The sequence below is a fragment of the Meles meles genome, chromosome 1 (genome assembly GCF_922984935.1).
Source record: "Meles meles chromosome 1, mMelMel3.1 paternal haplotype, whole genome shotgun sequence".
Lineage (NCBI taxonomy): Eukaryota > Metazoa > Chordata > Mammalia > Carnivora > Mustelidae > Meles > Meles meles.
In genome coordinates, this window is record NC_060066.1 from 34,578,645 (window position 1) to 34,602,297 (window position 23,653).

Sequence of the window (23,653 nt, forward strand, 5' to 3'; positions counted from 1 at the left end):
ACTTAAAACTGGTCAGGATTTGAAGGGTGTTAGAAAGATCTCATACCCCTAAATAACCCCTTTTCTATCTTGGGACAAAGATATATCATAGTAATCCCTGAGAAAATCTTTTTTTTTTTTTTTAAAGATTTTATTTATTTGACAGACAGAGATCACAAGTAGATAGAGAGGCAGGCAGAGAGAGAGAGAGAGAGGGAGGGAAGCAGGCTCCCCGCTGAGCAGAGAGCCCGATGCGGGACTCGATCCCAGGACCCTGAGATCATGACCCGAGCTGAAGGCAGCGGCCTAACCCACTGGTAAGTTTCCCCATCACCACTTACTGTGTGGACCATGGCCTTTTCCTTGTCTGATTTACTTATGTGTTTGTTTCTGGCTTCTTCTCCTTTCTGGGTCTTGTTATCTCAGTCCAGTTAGTCACTTAGGTTTCAACAAGGCTTTGTTCTGAAGTGAGGAAATTGCAGGATACAAATTATCCCAAGTGTAAGGAAGAGAGTCTGGCTTCTTAAAACAGCTTGATGGTTTTTAACTCACAAACCCAATTTTAACATATTGTTACTCAAAATCACTGAAAGGTCAGGTGGTCATTAAGGTCAGTTCTAGCTACCAGGCACTGTCTTTGGTCCCAGCTAAACACTGCTTCCAATCTGCAACCTCCCGATAACCGCTTGAGCAGTTGACTTTGGATTCCATTCTAACTCTCTTCATCAAATTTCTCATCTCAAGATCCCTTCGTTCTGTTCAGAGGAAGTGATTTAAGCTGCTGTTTCCTGTTTCCAAGCCTTTTCTGGATACTTATGTCTATAAGGTTAATGTACTTCTCCCACTGGACTCTACTGGCATCCTTCCCACCTCTTATCCCTGCTCATTTTTCTTGAATTTCCCCCGAGTGTCTCTTTAAGTAACTTCTATATTTCATTTTATCCATCTTCTTCTTTCAATAAGTCTCTGGAATTACTTCCAGAGACTTCACTCTTGCCCTCTTGAGACAACATAAAACCCATGTATATTTCAATCATTCTTACCTCCATACGGACAGGAGTACTATACTCTTAAATCCATACATTCATTAGGGAAAGATTATCTTATTTATTTGTTTATTTTTAAGGATTTTTTTTTTTTTCAGTAATCTCTTCACCCAATGTGGGGCTCAAACTTACAACCCCAAGATCAGGAGTCACACACTCTACTAACTGAGCCAGCCAGGTGCCCCAGGTTCCCTTTTTTAATCACAACTCTGAAGCGATGAAAACCTTGTTAGTAAGGATCACTTTACATCTGGGCACCTGACTGAGACAGGAAGGCCCTGTCCCAGGTCATAGACTAGGGCTTGAACGCAGAGATGCCGAACCATTGCATGGAACAGGGAGGTAATTCATTAAGGTTCCAAACAGCAGACAGCCCCGAAATTTGAGGGTGAGGTTAAGGAAAGGTTAGCTTCTGATATTGAAACTGATGAAAAGTAAATAAGACTGCATCTGCTTGAGGTTGTTTATAAACATGTCCAGAATAGAGTCATTTTCTCTTCGTCCAGTTAAGAAAGTCACTGCGTTTCTGAAAAACAAAAGCAAAAGCAAAAGTAACATCACTTGTCAGTGATGTTACCAAATGCCTCCGATTTTTGTTGTGCTGTCACAACAGAAGGAGGACTGGAAGTCTGCCTTAGACCTAAGAAGAGGAAGGCAGGAGAGCCCACTGATATTAGGTTCATCCCACCTCCCCAGATGGAAGGGCGCACTTTGACTTCAGACGGCCGATGTCAATTACTTAGTTAAAATATACCTAGAATAGAGCAGGGGCAAGCTACACTTAATTTTATAAAAATAGCCAGTAATTACATCTAACTATTTCTGTTTTCATTATTTTCACCAAGCGTTGCAGTAGGCAGAAAGAACTAGGAAGAGGAGTGGATGGAAATGTCATGGGTGAGGAAAATAATGTACATTTAGTGCCAGATAGGAAAACACATTGCTAAATGGAAGTTTCAAGACAAACACAGCTCAGGGGTGGGTGAAGAGAAAGGAAGAGTAGGAGAAAGGCAAGGCTGACTTACTGATAAGAGGAAGTCAGGATGAGGCATAATCACAAGGAAATGTATTTCCAGATAAATGCTGAATCTGAATGCTTGAATGAAGAGGAAAATTGGGAGAAACGTCCATGGAGAGCTTGCCATAGTAAGCATTTTTTTTTCCAAATGAACTTGATACTTTGTTATGCCAAGCAATTGAGGGGTAAGCATTTATAACCAGTCAAAGTAGGAGACAGGGAATAGAATGTGATTTAAGGCAGCTCTCAGGACATATTGCAGAAAAGCTGCTAAAACCTTGTCCCTTAATATAAGACAAATAAATTCAGTGTTTCCCAAATTTTGCTCTTTGGTTCCTTACCTTTATCATCTTTGCTATATTCTCGTATCACCTATGTTCTTCGATGTAATTCTTTAAAACAGCTCATGGAGTTCTTTAAAACAGTTAATGAACGGTATTTTTCATACTTTAGCTTCACCCAAGCAGCGGTATCTATAGCACCATGAGTTTGATAAGCGACTTAGATACCTTTCTAACGCACATGAACATAAATGCATAACCTTAAAAATAAAAGCTCCCCATCTGGTAACAGCTGAAATCAGCCTCAGCACTACTGGTGATACTCAGATCTATTGTGCGAAACCCTAAGATATGCATTGCTTGTCCACAGTAATGTTGTGGTTTAGTGTGTGAGAAGGGAAATGTTAAATGCTCTTACTTTTTTTTCAGGCTCCCTCTTGCTTTTTAAAAGAAAGAGGAAATAAAACACCATTAACTCCCTCCCACTTGGGATGGCTCAGAGGTTAATTTTTAAGTTATTAAACTCTTGAATTACTCAAAGTGTAATTCGGTGTTGGCCTCTGGACTTGAGATTAATGGAAGAGCTACATCCCCTAGTATGGAAGGAACTATAGGTAGAGATATGTAGATAGAGTGATGTTCCGGGATACTCTGAATTTGCTTTTGTCCAGGCTACCACCTACCAAAGAGAACAGCTGTGCACGGGAATTAGTGGTGCACCTCTTGAAAGACAGAACCTCTTTGGGGAAGATCAACTAATATTTCTATGTAAGCACCCTCCGGCTGTGAGTGGAAAGAGGCAGGTAAAGATCCATACCACCTGGAACCATCCCTTGCACTTTTACTGTATTTCTACCAAAATGCAGCACCAAAAATTTATTCTCCCAGTGGATGTACCAGTAAGATAGAGAAGCTGAAGCAAACAGCCAATGTTGGTCTCTGGGCAGATATAATCTCTATAAATCCTGAAACTGGCATCCTAACTGATAAAGCAACCTCTTATGAGTTGTTAGATTGAAATGAATTCCTCCTAAACTTGAACGATTTCTTAATAAGTAAGAAAGAATTTCTCAACCTTACTTAATAAGTAAGAAAGAATTTCTCAAACATCCATGGAGACTAACCAAGAAAAACATTCATATCTGGGATGTAGGCTGGTCAGAAGGATGTCCTACTGTTTTTGAAACCTTAGTAGGTATAATAGGTACAAACTTAATCTCTGGTCCAGTCTTCCAAAGGCTGGCCCTGCTTCGGATTACCATTATGAGGGCCTCCTACTACTCATTTCAAAGCTACAAATTTCTAACATCTTATTGGTGGAGGCTCTGTCTTGATATCCAGTGAAAGGTATTAACTAATGGATCTGCTTGAGAAATGAAATTAATTTATGTGGTAGCTAAAATATTTTGAAACACAGCAAAGATTGGTTTGTGCTGTAAGCCCTCATTTGGTAAGAAGCTTGGCATTGTGTCACAGAACCATCTGCCTGTCTTCCAAGGGCTATGTTGACCTTCTTATTAAATTGTCTTTTTCTCACTTAGCTCATCAGTTAACAATCTCTGTTAATTAGATGCTAAGAGGACAATGTGACATCTAGGTAGCAGAATCCAGGACTATCTTCTAATTATATAGTACTGAAAACAAAAAGCCTTCAGCATTAGATAAGCTCTACTCTGGAGCAGGTTAGTACATAAACTTTATTTCTTTTTACTTTTGTTTTCAGCAGTCATGCTGTGCTAACTTCACAAAAGCATTTGATGCTATAAAACTCTTAGAAGAAAACACAGTGTGGTAAATCTTCATGACCTTGGGTTTGGCAATGGATTCTTAGATATGACACCCAAAACACAAGCAACGAAAGGAAAAAATGAACTGGACTTCATCAAAATTAAAAACTTTTGTTCATCAAAGGACATTATTTAAAAACTGAAAAGACAGCCCACATAACTGAAGAGAATATTTGCAAATCACATATCCAAGAGGGTACCTTTACCCAGAATATATAAAGAACTCTTACAACTCAACAACAAAGACAAACAACGCAATTTAAAAATGGACAAAGAACTTGTAAAAACATTTCTCTAAAGAAGATATGCAAATGACCAACAAGCACATGAAAAGATGTTCGACATCATTAATCACTAGGGAAATGTAAGTCAAAGCCACAATGAGATGCCACTTTCCACCCACTAAGATGGCCATAATAAAAAACAAAAGGGAAACAAGAGTTGGTGAGGACGGGAACAAACCAGAACATCTGCGTATGGCTGGTGGGTATGTAAAATGGTGCAGCTGCTGTGGAAAACAGTGTGGTGCTTCCTCAAAATGCTAAGCATAAAATTACTCTCTGACCCAGCAATTCCGCTCCAAGGTTTGTAGCCAACAGAATTTTAAAAAGGTACTCAAATACTTGTACATACATTCTAGAGCAGCACTAGTCCCAATACCCCAAAGATAGAAACAACCCAAATGTTCATCAATAAATAAATGGATAAGCAAAATGTGGTAGATCGATGCAATGAAATATTACTCAGCCATGAAAAGAAAGTACAGATACATGCTATGATGTGGATGGACCTCAAAAATATGATGCTACCTGAAAGAAGTCAGACACAAAAGGTCACATGTTGTACGATCCCATTTATATGAATTATCCCAAACAGGTAAATCCATAAAAATAAAAAGCAGATTGGTGGTTGTCCCAGGCTGGAGGAAGACAAAGGTAAGTGTCTGCTTAACGTGATTGGGATTTTCTTTTGGGGTGATAAAAATGTTTGGAAGTTGACAGAGGTGGTGACTGCCCAACATTGGGAATGCACTAAATGGCATTGAATTGTATACTTTAAACTGGCTGATTTTATGATATGTGAATTTAACCTCAATTTTTAACAAAAAGCAGTTGATGACTGTTATTAAATAATGTGACATGCAAATTTGGAGCCAGAGTTAACAGAACACAACATTGTTATTTATACTCATGGTATCTGATGATATATAGATCTCACTGAACTGCAATAATTTTCCAAAGAATCATAAAAGGCTATCTTTTCAAGGGAACCCTTTTTATGAATGTGTATGTGCAAAGTTTAGCTGATACGTTAAATAGCAGTGTAAATTATTTAGCTTTGTTCCCCATAACTGATGGAGAATTGGTTCAGAACAAGTGACATTCACCTGAACGTGACTGGCTATCTGTAGTGACTGGGAGATCATGGGGAACTTGACCGTGTCAAATGATGACGTTGAGAGATACCAGGTATTGCAGCTGGCAGCTTAGAAACCACAGAAGTACATCTGTCCCTCTGGGGAGTACTAATCAGAACCAGGGGGAGTGAACAGGAGCGGTGCTTCAGAAGAGCTGTACATCTTTCCACTAAAAACAGATGAGTCTGCCAAGAGAGCATGACCGATTCCCAGAGATACAAAACTGGGGCAGAAAAACTAAGAATGCTTACAGAGAAGACATGTTTTCTACTTTATGGAAGTCAGTTTCATTTCATTCACTTACACAGAAAAAGACTTGATTTGAGCTATCTGTACCTCTGATGCAAAGAGATTAACTTCAAATTTTCCCTTTCCTGTAACTGGCCGCATTTACCAAACTGGTTAAAAGTTACCATCTTAAGGATGATTCTTGAACTGAGTTACACATCGTGATCATGTGCAAAAGTTGGCATAACACCAAACTATGCCCTTTGGAAAGGTCCAGCTTACTTCCGAATTGAAAACAGCCTATAATGATTAGTACAGATGAAGCGATCTTGCCTAAGACAGACAAGAGATAAAATGGAAAGTATTAATATCCTTAAGGGTGGGGGTGGTTCTCAGACTGAAATTCAAACCAAACTTTGTTCAGTTAGAGCCTTTTCTTGGTTGTAAGTATTCGGAAAATCAAACTAACAGTGGCTTGAGTCAGTAAGGATTTATTTGTCTCATTACAATTAAAAGACAGAAGACAGGAGACTGTATCTCCTTTCTGAATGATGTCGTCAAAGACGCTGGCCCTTTCTATCTTCGGTTCCATCACCTTTAGCCTCATACCTTGGACTCACAGTCACAATATGGCCACACAGTACTGATGTCACTGTCACATTTAAGGCATAAAGAAGTTGGAGAAGGGGAGGAAGAAAGGGTAGTGACAGCCACATCTGTCCCTTTATTAAGAAAGAAAAGCTTTTCTGGAAATCTCACGGTAGACTTCTGTTTATGCCATATTGGCCAGGACAGATTCATGTGGTCACTCCCAGTCATAGGGAGGTAGAAAAAGAGTATTTCCTTCTAAAAAGCTAGTATTTCTAGCCTCTCTGGTGGAAAACTGGGAATGGAGAAGAGGGAGGGGAATGTATTTTAGGCCAGTTAAATTTCGCTGTTTGCCATGCTTTTCCTTGTACAAACATGAAAGAGATTCTCAGGTAAAGAAATAAAATAACTGATTTTATGCATAATAAAGAAGAACCTAAACGATGTATGACTCCTATTTCAACTTTCTTCATGTACAAAGTATGTACTTGCTTAAAAAAAAAAAACTGATGTTCTACCTTAAATGAAGTGGCCTTCAGGAACTAAAAGATCTTCATGGCATGTTGACTTATTTGGTTTTACTACATCTTAAAAGAAGGACATTGAAGGTAGGGGATGAGGGAAAGATGGAAAAGAAGATATATGATCATTTACTCTCCAGATTTAGGACTTTAAAGATTCCTGGTTTGAAGTTCAAGATATTTGGCAAGGTACTTTTTCTCTACTGTTCCTCCTTCCTTTAAATGCCCAATTAAACACATATACTTTACACACACACACACACACACACACACACACACACACACAATGATATAAATAGTTGTCACCAGCATAATGTAAGGAAACAATTACCTAAATGTTGGCATGAGCAAAGGAAGGTCGTGGCTGAATCCCCAATGCCCAGGAAAAGAGGGAAATTACTGTTTTCCTAGGGAATACAAATCTCTTTTAAGTTACCAGATTTGAAAAGTGAATTTATGCAGCAGTATTTCAGGGAACAGTGGTCAGATTTATGATGACATAAAATTCACTCAATTTTAGAGGAAAAAAAAAATCCAGCCTCTTCTTTGTTATCCACAAAACCTATTTTACCCAACCAGGCAAAATAAGCTTAACCTTGACAAATTTTCTTCCTGCAGCAAATGCTTGCATCGACTGGCAGATTTTCCTGGCTGTGGATTCGTAATTACTTTCTGAATTTTGAAGAACAGATTAAATGACTACATAAGGATCTAAATATTATCATCCACTAATCTTTCTGCTAACCGATTACTATGAGTTATTATTAAATGAGTTTTCTACCTTTCATAAGCATTTCCCATGCTGGTCCATCCCTTGCAATACTACATATTGCCTCTGACAAATAATTCAAAAATAAAATATGAGCTTCAAAGAAAATAAAGTTAACTATATGGCAGAATGATTTCAAGGAAGATTTTTATAATATCTTGGAAGAACTTTAAATATACATTTTCAAAGGCAAAAAGAGAGCAGCCTTTAAGGGTTGTACATGAATGTTAAAATAAATTTTATCAAAAGAACAAAAGTCCTTATAAGCTGTGATGTTTATAGGTTTAGCATTTTAACTTTAATAACTTGGGTTGCAACTGCAATAGAAATTATCTGTAAATATCACTTAGAGGCGAAATGCATTCTCTTCTCCCAGGCTGACATGGACTTCTAATCTGGTAGCCAAAGGGCATAGTTTGACTATCTCTATGGAAAGCTTTTTTTTTCCCCATTTATTGCAGCATCTGAAGAAAGCACACACTGTGTACAGCTGCATAAGCAGTTGTCCTAGACTTTAATAAATTTGCTTTTCCAAGCTATTTGCAGATTTCTATCATATCCACAATCTTAGACATTAAGGTTGAGAGATACACAAAGCCTTCATGAAGTTCTACTTTATATTAATCCCCCTTGGCAAACTCCTATAGTATAATGTTTTATATTTAGAAAGTACATTCTAATCACTTCTGTTTATCTTCTCAATATCCGTAAGGATGGAGTAAGTTCTGGACAGTGGAAGTGTTGGCTAATATTGAAGACAGAAGGGTCTGCTGCACTTTCGTAGAGATTTTATAACAGTGAGCAGAGGTTGAGAAGACAGAAGATCGTGTTGTTGAAAATAACCTTAATAAAGTCGGACAGACAAGGAAGCAGAAATGAGAACCTAATGCTGGAACCCAGAGAAAGAGAAACACCTACTAGACCTACTGGCTTCTAACCTTGGAGAGTAACAATAGCTCATAATTGGTGAATTAGTGTGCTGGGCACTAGGATAAACATTTTACATGATTTACTGTCACTCAAATCTCACAACAGTCCTGTGAGAACTATATCACCACCATTTTCAGATAAGGAGAGAAGGTCTGTGGAAATTGCTCAATGGAAGTTAGGTCCCTCTGGAGCGCCTGGCTGGTTCAATGGGTAGAGCATGCCCGAGTTCAAGTCCCACGTTGGGTATAGAGCTTACTTTAAAAAAAAAAAAATAGGTCCCTTCTCTACTATTCTCCATTATGATGATGCCTAACAAATGACGACCATTCAATTGGTCATCCTTGATTTCCTTCTGCAAGTATTTAATGCACATCTCCTTAGTGCTGGGATAAAGTGCTAATTACTGAGAATACCAGAATAAGGAAGACAGACCCAAGCCCTACCTTCACAGGGTTAACTTTGTTAGTCAAATGTAGCACAGAGTCCATGTTCAAGAAATGATAATAGCTAATACTTACATAACATATGTTATATACCAGGCACTGGTCTAAGTGTTTGACATATATTAAAATTCTCCCAGCAACTCTATAATGTAAGTATTACCACCACTTCACAGATGAGGAAACTATAATTTACCGAGAGTTACATTCCTTGTAATTAACAAAGTCAGGATTTGAACCCAAGTGTTCTAACTTGAGGGACCATGATCCTGTTGTCCACTATAGGGCTATCTATAGAATCTTCCATTCTTTCTCTCTAAAATTGCTTATTGGAATAGTTTGCTTAGAACCCTCTCTCATTGACTCCTAGGGCTGTAGGATGTTAAATGAAGGCTATACTTTTCTAAAAGAGTTCAAAATGAGAAAAGGAAGACAGAAATAACATCTACCCCTGAGAGTATAGGGAAAAGGGGACTTGTGGAGGATATAATAAAGCAGAGAGGTCAGGATAAGAACACACACAAGGATAAAACAAACATGGTCCATGACTTCCTAGGGCTTGCAGAGCAGTCCTCTTGGATTAATCATAAGGGACCAACCTGCTCTATGGGGACAGGAATGTCCCTGAGAAAATGATGTTTGAGGTGACCTAAAAAATTTGGGACAAGTGCTCCAAGGTAGAGGGAACAATCTGTAGAAGTCATGGGGCAGAAGAAAGCAGAGCATAACCAAAGAACTGAGAGAAATCCATTTCGCTGAACACAGAGATGAAAGAGGAGTATGGCATCAGAAAGAAATGTGATGTTGATCAAGAGAGCAGACCATGGAGAACCTTGTAAGCCATGTTGAGGCTCTGGACTTTATTCTAAAGCCAAGAGTAAGCTATTGATGACACAGGAGAGTCATTGTGGTGAATTTACTTTTTGAAATGACTACTTTGCCAAAGAGTAGGGAACAAATTAAAAAGGGAGACATTTATGTAACAAGATCCATTAGGGGAGGAGCTAAGATGATGGAATAGTAGAGGTCCCCAGGTTTGCCTCACCCTGGAACACAACTAGTTAAGTATCAAATCATTCTGAATACCCAAGAAACCAATCTGAGGGCTAACAGAACAAAAGGCACAACAAGAAGAAAAGCAGCAGCCACACCTTGGAAGGTAGAAGTCCAAGACACGTGAGTAGGGGAAAAGAGGAATGCGGGTGGGCATTCCTCTTGCAGAGGGCAGGGAGTCCTGATCACAGAACGAAGGTGAGGGGAGGAGTGCACAGTGGTTCCCACAAGGAGAACACTTCCCCAAAAACAATGACTGGAAAAATGAGAGAGGTTGACTTTTTTGAGTTTCTACAACCAGCATGGCTCAAAGGCTGGAGTTTTAGAGGTCCACAGCATGGCTGGAGTGGAGCCCAGCAGGCACTGCCATGCTCCTGTGGAAGAGGGCAGATAGCCCTATAGTGGACAGCAGGATCTAAGGATCCCCTAGAATGCACTGGGAGAGATGGTTCCCCCTTCTTGGAGTGCAACTGGGAGAGGTGGCTTTGCCTCTCCAGGGACAGAAGAGCCAGTGGACATCATTACCATCCCTCACCCCTCAACACAGGCACAGAGACCCCTGCTGAGGGTGGTTAACCTGGACCCTGGCTCTTTGCTGAGCTTTAGTCCAAATTCCACACCTGTGTGCTTTGGAGCCACTGCCCTTCTGGTACAAACTGGTACCAGTCCCAGTGCCACAAGTCCCTCCCTCAGAGGACCAGCACAGATCCATGCCACGCCACCATCCCTAAAGTTTGCAGTTTTAAAACTCAGCCACTTGCCTAGGATAGAACACAGGCGCACTGTACTGCCAGACAGACAGATGGCCCGGACACAGGGTGAAGGCAGGAATCTGAGGGATGCCTGGGACACATGAGGAAAGGCTGTTTGCTCTTCTAGGAGGGCTTCTGGAAAGCAGTGGGCGTGATGTAGCCTCTCCAAGGATGAGGGCGGGGGCTGGTGCCATTTCTCGCCCAGGCGCTCAGCATAAACTAACTTCAGTAAGCAGCACAGCCCCAACAGTGGTGGCCTAAAGTGCTGACACCGAGCCCCGCATTCCAGTACTCTGTAGATGCTGCTCTTCTAGAGCAGACATGCCTGAGAACCAGAGCAGGGCCCAACCCTCCCACGCCTGCGCAGGATCAGCACAAACCCTCCGCACCATGTCCGTTGACCATAGAGTTCTGCAAAGTTTCAGCTCTAGTGGAAATATCATCAGGTCTCTTTTGGACAGCAGACCAGAGCACACCTAGAGAAAACTCACCACACTCTGGCCAAGGTCCAAGCACTCCCCACTGCAGGCTGGGAGAAACTCTGCCCATGACTCACCTGGGGGATACAGCAGCCAAAAGACAGCAAGCAGCAGAGCGCAAACAGTATGCACACACCAGAGACACTTCCTGAAGCAGAAGGCCCTGGACGCTGTCTGACTTCTTCTTTGTAAAGCCATTACCTCAGGAGCAGGAAACACAACAGGTGTTCCTAGCACACAGAAGACGACAGAGACCTAGACAAAATGCCAAGATGGGGAAACTCATCCCAGAAGAAAGAACAAGAAAAGGTCATGGCCAGGGATCTAATCAAAACAGATGTAACTAATATGCCTGATCCAGAATATAAAGAATAATGATAAAGATACTAGTTGGGCTTCAGAAAAGCAAGAAAAACACCAGGGAGTCCCTTACTGCAGAGATAAAAGAGCTAAAAACTAGCCAGGACAAAATAAAAAATGTGACCAAGATGTGAAACTGACTGGATGCAATGACCACGAGGACGGAAGAAGTAGAGGAACAAAATGTGATACAGAAGATAGAATCATGGAAAGGGATGCCTGGGTGGCTCAGTCAGTTAAGTGTCTGCCTTCAGCTAGATCATGATCCCAGCATCATGGGACTGAGCCCCATCATCAGGGAGCCTGCTTCTCTGTCTGCCTCTCTCCCTCCCTCTTTCTCTGTCCCTCTCTGACAAATAAATAAATATAATCTTAAAAAAAAAAAAGGAAGGAACCTGCCTCTCCCTCTCCCTCTGCCTGCTGCTCCCCCTCCTTGTACTCTCTCTCTCTCTGTCAAATAAATAAATAAAATCTAAAAGAAGAAGAAGAAGAAGAAGAAGAAGAAGAAGAAGAAGAAGAAGAAGAAGAAGAAGAAGAAGAAGGAGAAGAATGGAAAATAATGAAGCTGAACAAAAGAAAGGAAAATTTGGGATCGCAAAAGTAGACTTAGGGAACTCGGTGCCCACATAAATCATAATAATGTCTGTGTCATAAAAGAAGAAGGAAATAATAAAGATTAGAGCAGAAATAAATGATAAGGAAACAAACAACAACAACAACAAAACCCCAGGAGAACAGATCAAAGAAAGCAGGAGCAGCTTCTTTGGAAAAATTAATAAAATTGATAAACCCCCTAGATAGATTTATCAAAAGGAAAGGAAAAAGGACCCAAATAAATAAAATCATGAATGAGAGGGAAGAGATCATACCAACACCACAGAAATACAAACAATTTTAAGAGAATATTTTTAAAAAGATTTTATTTAGTCATTTTAGAGAGAGAAAGAGAGAGCACAAGCAGGGTGTAGGGGCAGAAAGAGAGGGAGAAGCAGACTCCTCTTGAGCCAGGAGCCCAGCAAGAGACTTGATCCCAGGACCTAGAGATCATGACCTGAGCTGAAGGCAGACATTTCACTGACTGAACCACTCAGGCATTCCCAATTATAAGAGAATATTTTGAAAAATTATGACAATGAATTGGGCAAGCTGGAAGAAATAGATGAATTCCTAGAAACATATAAACTACCAAAACTGAAACAAAAAGAAATAGAAAATTTGAACAGATTACTAACCAGCAAAGAAACTGAATCATTAACAAAAATCTCCCAAAAAACAAAAGTCTAGGGACAGATGGCTTCCCAGGGGAATTCTACCAAACATTTAAAGAAAAGGAGCACCTGGGTGGCTCAGCTGGTTAAGCCTGTACCTTCAGCTCAGGTCATGATCCCAGGGTCCGGGGATAGAGTCCCACCTAGAGCTCCTTGCTCAGCAGGGAGTCTGTTTCTCCCTCTCCCTTTGCCCTTCCCCAACCCTACCCACCCCCATGCTGCCATGGTTTCTCTCTTTCTTTTTCAAATAAATAAATGAAATCTTTCTAAAAACAAAAAAAGTTAGTACATACTCTTCTCAAACTGTTCCAAAAAACAGAAATAGAAGGAAAACATCCAAACTCATTCTACAAGGCCAGCATTACCTTGATTCCAAAACCAAAGACCTCACTTAAAAGAATTAAAGACCAATACCCTTGACAAACAGAGATGTAAAAATTCTCAACAAGATTCTAGCAAATTGAATTCAGCAGTACATTAAAAGAATTATTCTCGGGCGCCTGGGTGGCTCAGTGGGTTAAAGCCTCTGCCTTCGGCTCAGGTCATGATCCCGGGGTCCTGGGATCGAGCCCCGCATCGGGCTCTCTGCTCAGCAGGAAGCCTGCTTCCTCCTCTCTCTCTGCCTGCCTCTCTGTCTACCTGTGATCTCTGTCAGATAAATAAATAAAATTAAAAAAAAAAAAAAGAATTATTCTCCATGATCAAGTGGGATTTATTCCTGGTTTGCAAGGTGGTTCAACATTTGCAAGTCAATCAATGTGATACACCACATTAATAAAACAAATTATAAGAACCATATGAGTTTTTCAATAGATGCAGAAAAAGCATCTGACAAAGTATAGCATCCATTCTTGACAAAAACCCTCAACAAAGTAGGGATAGAGCGAACATATCTCAACATCATAAAGCCCATATACAAGAGACCCACAGCTAATATAATCCTGAATGGGGGAAAACCTGAGAGCTTTTCCTCTATGGTCAGGAACAAAACAGGGATGTCCACTCTCACCATTGTTATTTAACACAGCTCTAGAAGTCCTAGCCTCAGCAGTCAGACAGCACAAAGAAATAAAAGGCATCCAAATTGGCAAGAATGAAATCAAACTTTCACTATTCACAGAAGACAGGATACTCTACGTAGAAACCCAAATGACTCCACTGAAAAATTGCCAAAAATGAAACATAAGTTCAGTAAGTCACAGGATCAACATACAGAAATCTGTTGCATTTATATACAACAATAATGAAGCAGCAGACAGAGAAATCAAGGAATCAGTCCCATTTACAATTGTACCAAAAACCATTAGATAGGGGTGCCTGGTGGCTCAGTGGGTTAAAGCCTCTGCCTTTGGCTTGGGTCATGATCTCGGGGTCCTGGGATCAAGCCCCACATCGGGCTCTCTGCTTAGCAGGGAGCCTGCTTCCTCCTCTGTCTCTCTCTGCCTGCCTCTCTGCCTACTTGTGATCTCTAATAAATAAATAAAATCTTTTAAAAAAATTAAAAACTGTAAGATATCTAGGAATAAACCTAACCAAAGAGGTAACAGATCTGTACTCTGAAAACTATGGAACACTGATGAAAGAAATTGAAGAGGACACAAAAAAATGGAAAGACAATCCATGCTCATGGATTGGAAGAAGAAATATGGTTAAAATGTCTATATTACCCAAAGCAAACTATAAATTTGATGCAATCCCTATCAAAATACTACCATCATTTTTCACAGACTTAGAAAAAACAATCCAAAAGTTTGTATGAAACCAGAAAAGACCCTGAATAGCCAAAGCAATCTTTGGAGGTATCACAATTCTGGATTTCAAGTTGTATTACAAAGTTGTAGTGATCAAGACAGTGTGGTACTGGCACAAAAATGACACGTAGATCAATGAAACAGAATAGAAAACTCAAATGAAACCATAACTGTATGGTCAACTAACCTTCAACAAAGCAGGAAAGAATATCCAATGGAAAGAAGAGTCTCTTCAACAAATGGTGTTATGAAAACTGGATGGTAACGTTCAGAAGAATGAAACTGGATCACTTTCTTACACCATACACAAAAATAAATTCCAAATGGATGAAAGACCTAAAAAGCAGAAAGCCATCAAAATCCTAGAGGAGAACACAGGCAGCAACCTCTTTGACATCAGCTGTAGCAACTTCTTACTAGATATGTCTCCTATCTAGGCAAAAATGAAGTAGTGGGACTTCATCAAGACAAAAACTTCTGGGCGCCTGGGTGGCTCAGTGGGTTAAAGTCTCTGCCTTCAGCTCAGGTCATGATCTCAGGGTCCTGGGATCAAGCCCCGCATGGGGCTCTCTGCTTGGCAGGGAGCCTGGTTCCTCCTCTCTCTCTGCCTGCCTCTTTGCCTACTTGTGATCTCTGTCAAATAAAAAAATCTTAAAAAAAAAAAAAAGATAAAAAAACTTCTGCACAGCGAAGGAAACAATCAAGGTAACTAAAAGGCAACCTTCAGAATGGGAGAAGATATTTGCAAATGACATATCTGTTAAAGGGTTAGTATCCAAAATCTATAAAGAACTTATCAAACTCAACACCCCAAAACCATATAATCCAGCTAAGAAATGGGCAGAAGACATGAAGAGACATTTTTCCAAAGAAGATATACAGATGTGTTAACAGAAGATGCTCAGTATCACTCATCATCAGAAAAATACAAATCAAAACTACAATGAGGTATCACTCACACCTGTCAAAATGGCTAAAATTAACAATATAGGAAACAACAGTTGTTGTTGGAGAAAGAGGAACCCTCTTCCATTGATGGTAGGTATGCAAACTGGTACAGCCACTGTGGAAAACAGTATGGAGGTTCCTCAAAGAGTTAAAAATAGAGCTACCCTATGATACAGCAATTTGTACTAGTACGTATTTACTGAAAGGATACAAAAATACTGATCGGGGGACACATGCACTCTGATGTTTATAGCAGCAGCATCAACAATAGCCAAATTATGGAAAGATCCCAAATGTCCATTGACTAATGAATGGATAAATAAGTGAGAGAGAGATATATACACACATACACAATGGAATATTACTCAGGGATAACAAAGAACGAAATCTTGCTATTTGCACAACTTGGATGGAGCCAGTGTGTATTTTGCTAACTGAAATACAGAAAGACAAATAGCACGTGATTTCACTTTTATGTGGAATTTAAGAAATGAAACAGAGGAACAAAGGGGAAAAAAGAGAAAGGCAAACCATAAAACAGACTCTTAACCATAGAGAACAGACTGAGGGTTGCTGGAGGGGGATGTGGGTGAGGGTTGGGTTGAATGGGTGATGGGTTTTGAGGAGGGCACTTGTTGTATTGAGCACTGGGCATTGTATGTAAATGATGAATCACTGAATTCAACTCCTGAAACTAATATTACACAACATGTTAACTAACTGAAATTTAAATAAAAACATGAAAAAGAAAGAGAGGCCATTGCCATGGTCTGAGTGAGATAGATAACGGTGTTGGCAGTGGGGATGAAGAGGAGAAGGAAGATTCAAAGATAATTAGGAAGTATGTAGGACGTGATGACTGATGGAAAGACAGAATAGAGCCAAGGACATCCAGAAGTAGAAATCTAGTACCTGGGTAGTTATCAAATGAATTAATGGAGCAATGCTAGCGTGTTGCCGGGCAGACAGAAGGAGCTGAGGGGTGGGACATAGGACAATTATATGGGCAGCTGGAAGGGAAGGAGGCATTGATGCAGAAGATGACAGTAGGAGGAGAAGTGTCAGTGGCTGTGGGCAGTCTTCAAGCTGGGAAGGGTGGCTCCCCACTCTCCCCAAAAATGTTTTTGGCATCTTCAAAAGCAATTCTTTTTTTTTTTCTTTTTAACTGATTTATTTTAGCTATCCAGTGCAGATTAACTGCTGAAAGAAAAATTTGAACAAACATTTCATTTTTTTTAAAGATTTTATTTATTTATTTGACAGATAGAGATCACAAGTAGGCAAAGGGGCAGGCAGAGAGAGAGGGGGAAGCAGGCTTCCCGCTGAGCAGAGAGTCCGATGTGGGGCTTGATCCCAGGACCCCGGGATCATGACCTGAGCCAAAGGCAGAGGCTTAAGCCACTGAGCCACTCAGGTGCCCCTGAACAAATATTTTAAAATGGAGAGCAGTTACTAGTCAGTTCATGTATTAAATATTTTCTTTATTAACTCAAATCAACTTTGCGCAGAAATCTCTTGTACTGAAGTCATCACTCCCAACATTAGTTCTCTTCCACAGGAATGGCAGCCCCAACCTACCTGAAAATGCCTTACAAAAGCTTATTTGTAAGACCATTATATGACTCTTATTTTTTTTTAAGATTTTATTTACTTGAGAGAGAGAGAGCATGAGCAGGAGGAGGGGGAGAGGGAGAAGGAGATTCCCTCCTGGGCAGGAAGCCCAACACGGGGCTCAGGGCTCTATCCCAGGACCCCAAGTTCATGACCTGAGCCGAAGGCAGACGCTTCAGTAACTGAGCCACCCAGGCGCCCTGACCATTCTATGACTCTTGCAATATGATTTCCAATATAAAAAGTTACAAACTGTGGCTAAGTTCCCAAACTAGCTCATAAGAATTTATTTTAAGCCTTAATATGGTTAGACTAAGACTCTATATAAATCATGTTGAAGAGATTCACCACATTTATTTAACAAACTCAATCAAGTATCTGTGATTCCACAGACTCTGTTTATAAGCTTAGAAATCAACAATAAACAACACGAAGTCCCTTGCAGTCCAGTTGGAAATAAAAGGCTGAGGATCAAAAGTAGTGACAAGATTTTCTTTCCTCTTCTACCTTGACCCTTGTCTCATTTCTCTATCCCAAGAGTGGAAAGCAGAAACTGCAAGGAATGTAGAAGAGCAAAGTTTATTAAAGTAAAAATGTGATAAGCTTTCTTCTCCTCTTCCCAGATGCTGAGCACAGTTTTCCCTTCCTTCCATGGTGCTCCTTCTCCCTATGGAATCCACCTTCCATGAAAAACTGGAGACAACCTATCAGTGGCAGAAATGTGAAGTGGGGCAGGGATTGAGAGACGAGGAAAAAAATTATCTTGAGAGGAGCAAGGTGGGGTCACAAGGAAGAGAGAGAGGAAATCATGCAGTTCCACAGGAGGAAAAATGTCATCATCAAACCCAGTTGCATTTCATATGTAAGATATCCAGATCAACAGATGGTACAGGGTTTACTCTTCTTTTTACGGTTTCCACTAACTGTTTTTTGTTTGTTTGTTTGTTTAAAGAAAAATGATTCTCAGAAACGCAAGACTGACTTAAGAAAAGCTAGTAGATTAGACTCTTTTCTAATACAAACACCAAAAGGTAATTTCCTAATGAATTAGTTGGCCAAGAGCTATATACTTGTTCTTGAAAACAGACAGAAACTGACTATTGCTAACTTCAGCAGAAAAGGAATTTGTTGGAAAGGTATAGGATAGATCACAGATTGGAGATGAAGGCTAGAGTCCAAAGCTAGAAATTTGATAGGCGCCAAGGAAAGTTATGGAACTGGAAGCAGGCCAAAGTCCAACTACAGGAATGGTCTGTTTGGGGTGTCTCAAGGGACACCACTATCACTGTTGTCCCCTCCTACTCTGTGTGTCAGTTCAGAACTGCCTCTGCATGACAGTTTCACTTACCCCAGGTTCAAAGCACTGGGCAGCAGCATCTAATTGGCACTACCCGTAAGAAATATAGAGAGGGAGCGTCTGGCTCTATCACTTCCAAGAATCACACAGTACAGATTCCGTCAAAGTAGACACTGGGCAACCACAGAAAGGACAAATGCCCACTGCATTCTGCTTATGATAATTTATTAAAGTGTTATTTTAATGAAGGGGTAGAATTTCAGCCAAGAATTTCAGACATGTTTGTAAGGGTAGGAAAGAAACTGCTTGAGGAACCTCCACAAGTTGATTCAAGTAACAGACCCCATCTAGGTCTATCCTTGACTTTGATTTTAAGATCTTTAAGCAAGCATCTATGTCAAGATTGCTATTTGGCTAGGGGGTGGCATTGTCTCACTAGAAACCCTCAGCCCTGCGAAAGTGTGTGTAGAACCACCTTAATATACCCATTTTTTGTATGACATGACTGAGTCTCAAAGAGGATGTTTGGCCTATAGTCACACACTATCAGCGTAATTGGTTATTATGTAATACAAACAGATTTGGAGTAATTAATTTCTTCTACCTTATTTACTACAATTGAAGCAAAATATGATTAGTAAAATTATTTTAAAATACATATTTCTCCTAGGGAATAGTTCACAATTTTTCCCCCTCATAAAATGAATGATGGTGATTGGAAAATCTCTGATGGACGAATAGGAAATTTTGTTACAAGAGAAATTGAGTTCTGTTATTAAATTAATTATAAATTGGAATGGATAATGCTATTCAAAGCTTCACATTTCACATTTCACCTGGAAAGAATCTAATTAACAAGATTGCTTTTTATAAATTAATTTTCTGGCCTATTTCCTTATAAAATTGAAACTAGACCCAAATATATTTGTTCTAGTTGAGCTTGAAATTTTTGTATTTGGGATTCTATGTACTGTTATAACACATGTTAAGTTCAAATGAATTTTTAAATTAAAATTACAAATATTGAGAACAATAGTTTTGAGGAACATGTAATACCATCATACCAAACTCAGTATTTGGGCTTATATTCCCAATCAATTCTAATTGCTTAAGGGAACTTTCTCACAAATCTAATGTTGTGATGTTTTGATTAAGGAATCTTTGGGGAGATAAGTTTCTCCATGAGGAAGTTAAGGTGTTAAAGCCAATCAAAAGCTTCACATAGCATGGAAAGCAAGGCTTCCTGAGTGTGTTAGCAGGACAACAACACCTCCGTACATAGCCTCTATTTTATCCCAGCTAATGTGATGATAAAATTCCCTTTGAGGTAATTATGAAGTCTGCAAAGTTTGTGTTCTTCTCAGGTGCAAGGCATGCTGGAACCAGAGCAGCAGGAGAGAAGCCCAGGCTTGGCCAAACTCAGGCTGCAGTTGCTGGTCATGGCTGTGGCTTTGTGAGCTTGGCAGAACTCTGGGGCTCATCAGTAGTTGGCCAGGGCAAGAAGGAAGAGTCTTGAGTGCTCAAGTTTAGGAGCCAAAGAACTTATCTCCCTCCATTAGGCCAGTAAGCAGGGCACGGGCTAACTGGATCCAGCGATGGGGAAGCCATTGGTAGGAGCTAGTTAGGATTCCACGGCACAGCTCACCGCAGGGACTCAGGGTAGAGCCACATGGAGAAAGGAGGGTAACTGGGATCTACACCCAGATCCAGGGAGACCCTGAGGGTATAGGGACAGTAACGGAATTCCAAGCTCCCCCTTATACCTCCCACCTCAGGAAGAACAGAGGAAAGACTGAGCCTGCTCCCACATATTTGAGGGTGATCATCAGGAGATAGAGGTTGAGCAGCTAGAAAAACAGAGACCGTCAAAGTGAGTTAAGGCTGAAATCAGCCTCCTCTTTCTGCGCCCTTTTATCAACTCCGAGTTACCTATCCCCCACTTTGGGCCCCCAGGTCCCTATTCCCTTCCATTTCCTGCCCATATCAAGATACTAATAGGATGTTGCTCTTCCTTTTGACCATTAACTGAAATGTACTAAACATGTTAGTGGCTTAGTACCGCCAGCTCATTTTGAAAACTCCCACCTCTAGCTCACGCTATGCAGGAGGTCAAGGGCAGACCTGTTAAACAGGGCTTCCAAGGGACTCTGATGCAAAGGGCTCTGCCCACAAGTAGCTGATCCCAACTAAGGGGTTCTCCTCTCTGGGAAACTGAAATTGAAAGAGAGAGAGGTCTTCCATCTTTTTGTGTCTTCTTCAATTTCTTTCATGAGTGTTCTGTAGTTCCTCGGGTGCAGATCCTTTACCTCTTTGGTTAGGTTTATTCCCAGGTATCTTATGGTTCTTGGTGCTATAGTAAATGGAATCGATTCTCTAATTTCCCTTTCTGTATTTTCATTGTTACTGTATAAGAAAGCCACTGATTTCTGTACATTGTCTTTGTATCCTGCCACATTACTGAATTGCTGTATGAGTTCTAGTAGTTTGGGGGTGGAGTGTTTGGGGTTTTCCATAAAAAGAATCATATCATCTGCGAAGAGAGAGAGTTTGCCTTCTTCATTGCCAATCTGGATAACTTTTATTTCTCTTTGATGTCTGATTGCTGTTGCTAGGACTTCTAATACTATGTTGAATAAGAGTGGCGAGAGTGGGCATCCTTGTCGTGTTCCTGATCTCAACGGGAAGGCTGCAAGCTTTTTCCCATTGAGGATGATATTTGCTGTGGGTCTTTCATAGACAGCTTTTATGAAGTTGAGGAATGTTCCCTCTATCCCTATACTTTGAAGCATTTTAATCAGGAACGGATGCTGGGTTTTGTCAAATGCTTTTTCTATATCAATGGAGAGGACCATGTGGTTCTTCTCTCTTCTCTTATTGATTTGTTCTATCACATTGATTGATTTGCAAATGTTGAACCATCCTTGTAACCCAGGGATGAATCCCACCTGGTCATGGTGGATATAATGTGCTACTGGATCCTGTTTGCTAGGATCTTGTTGAGAATCTTAGCATCCATATTCATCAGTGATATTGGTCTGAAATTCTCCTTTTTGGTAGGGTCTTTGCCTGGTTTGGGGATCAGGGTAATGCTGGCTTCATAAAAAGAGTCTGGAAGTTTTCCTTCTGCTTCAATTTTTTGAAACAGCTTCAGGAGAATTGGTGTTATTTCTTCTTTGAAAGTTTGGTAGAATTCCCCAGGGAATCTGTCAGGTCCTGGGCTCTTGTTTTTTGGGAGGGTTTTGATCACAGCTTCAATCTCGTTACTAGATATCGGTCTATTCAGGTTGTCAGTTTCTTCCTGGTTCAAAAAGATGGAACACCATTCCATGCTCTTGGAGCGGAAGAATAAACATTGTTAAAATGTCTATTCTGCCTAGAGCAATCTATACTTTTAATGCCATTCTGATCAAAATTCCACCGGTATTTTTCAAAGAGCTGGAGCAAATAATCCTAAAATGTGTATGGAATCAGAAGAGACCCCGAATTGCTAAGGAAATGTTGAAAAACAAAAACAAAACTGGTGGCATCATGTTACCTGATTTCAAGCTTTACTACAAAGCTGTGATCACCAAGACAGCATGGTACTGGCAGAAAAACAGACACATAGACCAGTGGAACAGAGTAGAGAGCCCAGATATGGACCCTCAACTCTATGATCAAATAATCTTCAACAAAACAGGAAAAATATACAGTGGAAAAAAGACAGTCTCTTCAATAAATGGTGCTGGGAAAACTGGACAGCTATATGTAGAAGAATGAAACTCGACCATTCTCTTACACCATACACAAAGATAAACTCGAAATGTATAAAAGACCTCAACATGAGACAGGAATCCATCAGAATCCTAGAGGAGAACATAGGCAGTAACCTCTTCGATATCAGCCACAGCATCTTCTTTCAAGATATATCTCCAAAGGCCAAGGAAACAAAAGTGAAAATGAACTCTTGGGACTTCATCAAGATCAAAAGCTTCTGCACAGCAAAGGAAACAGTCAACAAAACAAAAAGGCAACCCACGGAATGGGAGAAGATATTTGCAAATGACATTACTGACAAAAGGTTGATATCCAGAATCTATAAAGAACTCCTCAAACTCAACACACACAAAACAGATAATCATATCAAAAAATGGGCAGAAGAGGGGGCGCCTGGGTGGCTCAGTGGGTTAAAGCCTCTGCCTTCGGCTCAGGTCATGATCCCAAGGTCCTGGGATGGAGCCCCGCATCGGGCTTTCTGCTCAGCAGGGAGCCTGCTTCCCTTCCTTTCTCTCTGGCTGCCTCTCTGCCTATCTGTGATCTCTGTCTGTCAAATAAACAAATTAAAAAAAAAATGGGCAGAAGATATGAACAGACAGTTCTCCAATGAAGACATACAAATGGCTATCAGACACATGAAAAAATGCTCATCATCACTAGCCATCAGGGAGATTCAAATTAAAACCACATTGAGATATCACCTTACACCAGTTAGAATGGCCAAAATTAGCAAGACAGGAAACAATGTGTGTTGGAGAGGATGTGGAGAAAGGGGAACCCTCTTACACTGTTGGTGGGCATGCAAGTTGGTGCAGCCACTTTGGAGAACAGTGTGGAGATTCCTCAAGAAATTAAAAACAGAGCTTCCCTATGACCCTGCAATTGCACTACTGGGTATTTACCCCAAAGATACAGATGTAGTGAAAAGAAGAGCCATCTGTAGCCCAATGTTTATAGCAGCAATGGCCACAGTCACCAAACTATGGAAAGAACCAAGATGCCCTTCAACACACGAATGGATAAGGAAGATGTGGTCCATATACACGATGGAGTATTATGCCTCCATCAGAAAGGATAAATACCCAACTTTTGTAGCAACATGGATGGGACTGGAAGAGATTATGCTGAGTGAAATAAGTCAAGCAGAGAGAGTCAAGTATCATATGGTTTGACTTATTTGTGGAGCATAAGAAATAACATGGAGGACATGGGGAGATGGAGAGGAGAAGGGAGTTGAGGGAGATTGGAAGGGGAGATGAACCATGAGAGACTATGGACTCTGAAAAACAACCTGAGGGTCTAGAAGGGGCAGGGGGTGGGAGGTTGGGGAACCAGGTGGTGGGTAATGGGAGGGCACGTATTGCATGGAGCACT

The 23,653-nt window shown here is 40.5% G+C and overlaps 1 long non-coding RNA gene across 1 annotated transcript in view; it reads right to left on the minus strand.

Annotated features, from left to right (window-relative positions):
• Positions 1 to 1,135: 1,135 nt before the first annotated feature.
• The window catches only part of LOC123949200, a 34,948-nt gene continuing 12,430 nt past the window's right edge, over positions 1,136 to 23,653 (minus strand). Inside the window, exon 3 of the long non-coding RNA XR_006820034.1 lies at positions 1,136 to 1,551. This is a non-coding gene — a long non-coding RNA (uncharacterized LOC123949200). The remainder of the gene's footprint in view (positions 1,552 to 23,653) is intronic.